The sequence below is a fragment of the Simochromis diagramma genome, unplaced genomic scaffold (assembly GCF_900408965.1).
Source record: "Simochromis diagramma unplaced genomic scaffold, fSimDia1.1 OVJJ01000299.1, whole genome shotgun sequence".
Classification (NCBI taxonomy): Eukaryota; Metazoa; Chordata; class Actinopteri; order Cichliformes; family Cichlidae; genus Simochromis; species Simochromis diagramma.
Window position 1 is genome coordinate 286,967 of NW_024386795.1, and position 7,706 is coordinate 294,672.

Sequence of the window (7,706 nt, forward strand, 5' to 3'; positions counted from 1 at the left end):
GACATGCTGATGGAAATCAACTACAGCAACGGGCTGGAGTCTGACCTTTCCCAGCCATATCCTCCGCCCTTATTGCCAAAGCCGGGAAAAGACAACGCAAGACTTCAGAAACTCAAGAAGAAGAGAGCCAAGAAGAAAGGCAGCCTCACACAGACGCCCATCCCCTTTCGCTCCTGTTTGTCGCCTGTCAACGAAGCAAGCACAGACCTCGAACACAGCGACCAGTCTAGCCCACCAAAGACACCAGATTCAGTCTACATTGCTGATTCATCTGTTTTTGGTTTTCCCTTTGGTTCCCTTTATAGTCACTCTCCATCTGCATTCCCTCATTCTCAGAGTATCTCGTATGGCCAAACTGGTGGCTTCCCTCCTCAGCCCCTTGCAGCTCAGATCAGGACAGTAGACGAGCAGGTAGCTCCGCTGTATGAGTGCTCCTCTTTCTTATTTGATGATGCTACTCCTTTTACAATGCCACCTTTGAGTTCACCAGCCCTCTTGCCACCCGATAAGCCTAAAACGTCACTTCTTTCTTCAACTGTCAATGTAAACATGACACAAAATTCCCATGGGTCAGCCACAACAGTCCCTCCAGTCACTATGTTGCAGTCCAGCCCTAAAATATCAACTCATGGCTTGACCCTCTCCCCAGCTGCCACCCACTATGGCCCAGACCTGGCACCTCCTCAAGCTGCAGAACAACCTTCTGTTCCAGTGCTGAGATCAATTTACAACAGTCACACACAACCTTTTATTTCGAGCCAGAGGGAGAACGATACCGGTTCAAAGGACAACCCTCAGAGCCAGATATCGTCTTGGACCGCCAGACCTACCAGTAATAGCCACTTTGTTCCAAGCCACATGTCTCCTGAAGTAACCGCCTCAAAAATATCACTTGTTGAAGCAGTGAAAGGGCCAAAGCCTGAAGTCACACAAACTAGGATTTATACATCAAAGGCAACATTTTATGAAATGTCTAAACCTTCCTCCATCCAAGACCTCACAGCAATAAATTCAGCTTACCATGGTGCACAATTATCTGCCACATTCAAGGAGAAAACAGCTGTGTCAGTGGTGAAAACAGAGCAGAACACATCATTTTCTAGGACACAGCACGGAAGACCCAAGACTCCCTCTTGCATGCCAAATCGAGTATCCACACCCATTTTTGAAATATCAAAACCTAACCCGCTTTTATTTGCCGCAAGTCCTGCATTCAGCTCTTCTGAAGATATGCAAGTACCTGCTCTCCCCAAGGAGGCTCCAAGACACAATTCAGTGATTCACACTAGTGCTATAAGTAAACCCCCAGCTGCCACAGAAGAACAAAGGCAGACTCATAATAATAACATGTCTGCTTTCAAGCAAGCCAGCAATTACAAAGAGGTAGACATTCATACCCAGAGGAGTTCTATAAATTTAAGTGTTGGCAGTTCAGATCTGTGCCATAGAGAGAAAATGACTGTACCTAACATCCCCATGGTCAAACCAACACCAACAGGACTTGTCACTCCAAAACAAAATGCAGGACACTTTTCTGGAAATGAAGCTTTGTCTTTGCCAAAGATTCCATCATTTCTTTACGTGCCAAAGACTCCTAACCCTACACCAGTGACATCAGTCCAAATACCACCGTGTTCCAGCCCAGTGTCCACCACCTATCGCCCTCCTGTCATCGAGGCACGCAAGTCTTTGACATCACTGCTGGAGAGTCAAATGTCGTTAGCAAATTCAAAGCCCAAATCACGATCTACATATTATGGGCTGACTCCAGCTGAATATGCTGCCTATGGTGGAATTAGGACTATCACATCACATCACAGCCATGTATCCCCGAGGAATAATGAAAGCTTTGCCGATAAACTACACTCAGATGTATGCATAGATGGCTCAGATATCTCAAAGCCAGAAAAACAGCTCAATGGACATGAGGTTCTGCCCTCTTCAGTTCACAGTTTACAACCTGTGTCATCATCAAACAATTCTGAACATCCAGCTGAACAGGTTATATCTTGTAGGAAAGATGTCTTTGAGGAAAATTGGTCTGAAGCTCACAGTAATGGAATGCAATCACTTAAAACATCTAACGTGGACACAGTAAAACCTGAGATTCCCCTTGGCTTGGCACAGAAAACAATACAACAATCCCCAAGTGATGTATCCACACCAAAAGCCTCATACTCTGAGGCTCCAATACCAATACCTAAAGCAGGTGAGGTACTCACACAAAGTGTGGCACAGTTTTCTGTAGAGGCAGCACTAAAATGCCTCACTGATAACAATGGTTTGTCAAGTTCTTCCTCAGCCTTAACTAAAATACATCTAAATGCAGAAACACACCCTGAAGCAAAAGTGGTACATTTTATAGAAAATGGTTACAAGCCCAATAAAACACCTCCAGTTTCACAGACTAATAAAAGAGACCAGTCAGGAAAAACAGAGCTAGGTCCAGTCCAAACTTACAAAACTGCTGGTGGAGTCAGTTTGCCAAATGTCCAAATCAATGCCAAGCCCGAGAAAAACCTGTCCGACTGTGAAAACCCATTAGTTCAATCTCCTCCCACACAGACAGAGTCCAAATTCTCAGAAAGCGACATAATTAATAATGAGTTCAACTCAGGAATGCAGCAGTCCAACAAAATGTTGATTAAAATACCTGCCGAAGCCACACTACACAAACAAAGAGAAGATGTCAAAAAGCAAACTAAAGTGTCCACTAAGACAAACATTGGGAACATTATGCCTTTAATGGCCGAATGCATCCCTGATATATCAATCAGTGAGCCCACTTTTTTAAATATGCACCCTAAGAAGACAGTTATCACAGCCCCAAGATCTGTGGTATCCTATGGGCCTGTCACAGCATCTGTATGTTCTGCTGAGTATAGTATCTACACACAACCTGTAGCTGACCAAAGACCCAAATTTATACAACCACCCAAAGCAGAAATGCAGGTTTATACACATAATCAACCAGTTGAAAATAAGAGCTGTCTGCCCATGTTATCAAATATGTCTGTAAATACAGAACCAAACCCTCCTGCCCTACATACCGCCATAATTCAGTCACCCAAGATTTCAAACAAAAACCCTTTAAAATCAGACTCATTCAATGTGCCAGCAAAAGAGCCTCAAAAGCTAACAAATATTAGCAAAAATATAAACACACAGACTATAGAATCCAGTAATCAAAGTAATGTTGTTCAAGGGATACGTTTTTACACAAACTCTAGCAGAGTAATTGCTCAACAAGCAACTGAAATCGTTCTTAATACTAAAGATGGAGTAATATCAAGCCAAGCAAATACAGAACCCAAACTGACAAATTATATTAATACTGATGCTAACAGAGACAAAAACTCAGCAGTTGACAAAGTACATCCACAGGCCATCACTGAGAGAGAAGGTTTATTAACTGATAATATGGCAATAGAATGTCTTTCCACTACAATTTTCAAAACAGAAAACATGCAAGAAAATTGTGAGTTTGAAACAAAACAAGCTGCTCCTAGTCTTTCAAAAGGGACCACAGTGGTTAGCATACCCTTAAATGAAAACAAACTAGCCAGCAAACCAAATGCAAACTCTTTCACAGATGCAGTTCCACCAAGATTATTAAGAAATCTGGAGGCAATTCAACGGGAAAAGACACAGTCAAACAATTTCCAGAACAGCAATACTCAGTTTATTCCTCCTGCTGAAACCAAAGTCCCCAACAGGCTTAACATGGAAACTGCCCTGCCAATAACGGCAGATGCAGCAGTGAGTGGTAATCCAATATTTAATGCTTCACAGGCTGGTAAGCAAACATTGCCTCCTAGCCCTACAATGAGGCATATGATACCAAAAGGCCCTCAGATGAAAAATGACAGATCTGAGAGTCTATCTTCAATAAAGCCAGCCATGAATACTTCTCTTTGTGGCTCTGTTGATGGTAACCAGTTTGGCAAATCATCTGACACACCTGAACAACAAATTGCTACTAGAAACCATGTGAATAAACAAGTCTCTTCCAGCGAGCCAGTTATAAGCAATAAATCTTCAGCAACTCCACCTAGAAAACTGAAAAACTCTGAAATATCTATGGATACAACAACTTCCCTTTGTACTGTTCATACTGCACCATATTGCGCATCTATGGAGCAGCAAACTACACAACTGGCAAGATCTAGTCAAATTATTGGAAATAATGCTCAGAATGTGAATTCAGTGGGCTCTCAGACTCTACTGAAACAACTTAGTTCTGCCACTGAAACAAACAAATCAATAGAAACTAACATGTGTGTTGTAAATTCTCCTACAATCTCTTATGGTGCTTCAAATAAACAGCCTGCTACAAATTTTCAATGGTTCAATGAAGCCACCAGTAATTTAAAAGTCCCGCATAGCCCCAATACAGCAACTAAACCTTCCCCTCTACCAGAGAGAAGAGTGTGTAATACACCTAAACAATCATGTACTCCTACCATACCCCTGTCCCCTCAAAGCTCTGTGACGTTAAACCATGTGACAGAAATAAACCCCTCTACTACCATAATGAACGATCAGATAAACCCTCCAATTACAGCTTTTCAAAATAATACACCTACTAGAACCACTGAGCCATTTGCTATCTTAGAGAATACCTCAAAAACAGAAATAAAACCCCTTAGAACTAATGATACTTCAGCCACTGAGGTAAAAATAAACTCCCCAATGCAACACAATAAAATTTCAGCTCAAGATGTAAAACTCCCCCAACTAAGCACTGACGCTAGTATTCTCACCCATCACAGCTATTCTTCGCTGCTTAGTGGACCTAGAGCAGAAGCAAAACCTCCCATTAAGCAAGTCGGTCTTGGGTCTCCAAGACAGTCCTCAGGTGTACAAATAGAATCCTCAAAGTGTCCCCAGTATGTGGCTCAGGTTAGCTCACCAACTATTAGTGTTCATTCTATGACAGAGCAACTTGTAGAGAGCATTTCCCCCACAAATCCAGCAACAGATACTGTCATGAAACCACCCATGATTAAAGCCGATGTGATTGATTCTGCCACTCCTGCCTCTCTGCCTCAGGCCTCAATCTCAGTAAAAGCTCCATCCCCAAACAGAGGAACGTCACCGCTATCTCAGCAAAAAACTGGACTCAAAGGCAAGGATGTTCTCAAGTCCAAACCAGCTGCACCAACAGGAACCCCGATAGTCGAAGCCTCCACGAAGTCAGTGACATCAACTGCATCTTCAATTGCTGACAAGAAGCCTGTTGCAGCAGAAAAATCTCCTTCATCCAGTGAGCAGAAAGCAGCCCAGAAGCCAAAAGGCCTTAAGAGTAAGCTTAGTGGTTGGACACGACTGAAGAAGCACATGGTCGTTGAGCCAGAGGAACCCCAGTTTCCAGAGCCAGAGGCTAAACCTCAGGTTAATTCCAGTGGCAGCAATAAGAAAATAGAACAAATTGATAACAAGTTGACAGCAGACCAACATGATCAGGAGGTAGCTACGAACAAAGAAGGTCCTAAAGCACTGAAGATGTGGGATGCACTCCTCTTTCAGATGTTCTCCACTAAAGAGCGAATTATGCACCAGATCAACGCCAACAAGACTGATTCAGACAAGAAAAAGTCTGCTAAAGATAATCAGGCAGAGGTTCCTTCATTTGTCAATCGTCTCCCAATTTTACTGTACAGCCCTCGATTTGACGCCAGGAAGCTGAAAGAAGCAGTGGAGAAGCCACTCACAAAAATAGCAGCAGTGTTTGAAAGGGGGCTGATAAAACGGAAATCTCAGGAGGAAGAACGGAAGGACTTCAACAGAACAGCCAAAGGATTTGGTTCAACAAAAGCTGCAGATATGTAATGATGGAAATGATAATGATTTGAAAATTATATATCAAATCGCTAATTCATAACTCAATAGACAGAACACTGAAAGTGATTTGAAAAAAACAAACAAAAACAAAACATTGGCTGACTATTCTTGGAAAGGTGGTGAAGGCTGCAAAATGACAACAATGCTGCAACAAGTGTTTGACCCAAGGCTGGAACTTTGTCATTGCCGTGGTGTAGTTTAAAGTATAAAGGTAAAGAAAGTAATGAAAAAGTAAAGAAAAAAAGAAAAGAAATCCCTGCTACACAATAGATGTTTTCAAGTACTCTTAGTGGTGAAGAAGTGCAGGTTTACTTGACCAAAAAAGTAAACTTGACAAAATAAAACATAACGCAAAAAGGAGGAAAAATATTAAAGAAACACATTATAAAGTCTAAATCTACTTGCTTAAATTTTTCTTTTTTCATTTGATCGTGGGCTAGTTGGGAGTTTTAAATGCTTTTATTGTAGACTGTAGATTTGTTTGTTTTATTTGTAATGCTTGACCTTTTTCTATTTTTCTAAACAATTTAAAGCTTCTAGTATTCATCGCTGGCAGGCAGTTTGTCTGTGTAATAAAAAGGGCTTTGACATTCCTGCAACAACAGGGCAGATGGATTTTGAAAGAAGGCACACTTCCTGAGACAAATGAAGATTCAACGTGTGGTCAGAATAAATGTAGGTTTCTGTAAGTCAGATATTGATGAGAAAAAAGTGTTGGTTTTCAAGCAAGGCAGGAAACAACAATCAGTGTATAGGTTGGCATACTGCAGAGGTGGGCATTAATGAAAAAATATTGTGTTAACTACAGGAGCAATGTTTATGGTTTTAGCCATGCTAGCAACTTTAGGACGTGGATAGACCATTCTTCCAATGGTACGGTGGTCTGTTGGGTGTTCTTGACCTAATATCTTCACCTTCTATGTAAAGAAGCAATATATTTTGTACTGATATCAATGCCCCTGTTAGAACACAACCAAATTACCGTTGTTTTTATCTGCCACAAATAGTCATGGTCAAGTCTGGGACTTCATTAGGTCCAAACTTTAGTTTGTCCAGTTCTCAGATACCAAAGTACCATACATAATGGCTTATTAATTAACAATAGCATGCTAGCATGCTAGGATGCTAACACACTAGACTAAAGTGATTATGGCTGTTAAGTGTTATGCCTGGTAAACTTGTGCTAGCTTTGTCACAATGTTATCAAAGCGTGAACACTGTTGTGCCTCAGTGCAGTCTGAGAGAGCTGCTAGCATGGCTCAAAACTTTTTTCTTTTTAATATCTTAATCATATATTGCTCATGCTGGGGACATCCCAGAATCAAATCCCTTTTCCATCACTCTTGATTCATAATGGTAAAGATTAGCTCCTCTGTCAGCAAAGTCAGTTATACCAACAGTTGCCTCAATGTGCTTTCTATTGTAAGGTTAAAAAAAACCCTACAATAATACAACAATACAAAATGATACCTATGAAAGTAGATATTTTCCTGTATGAGCATGTTGGAGAATGATAGTTTCCACCAAACAATGATGATATGATAAACTATCTTCATCTAGTGTGATAGTTAAAACAACATGAACTGTTTTATTGGTGAGGATTAGTTTTCTGCATTGTTACAAATTGTTAAGGGCTTCTGACTAAATTGCAAGAAGGATGTATATATATACAGTGGGGCAAAAAAGTATTTAGTCAGCCACCGATTGTGCAAGTTCCCCCACTTAAAATGATGACAGAGGTCAGTAATTTGCACCAGAGGTACACTTCAACTGTGAGAGACAGAATGTGAAAAAAAAATCCATGAATTCACATGGTAGGATTTGTAAAGAATTTATTCGTAAATTAGGGTGGAAAATAAGTA

The 7,706-nt window shown here is 41.0% G+C and overlaps 1 pseudogene; it reads right to left on the minus strand.

Moving 5' to 3' along the window:
• On the minus strand, window positions 1–6,926 carry LOC120729289 (annotated as a pseudogene).
• Window positions 6,927–7,706: the final 780 nt, after the last annotated feature.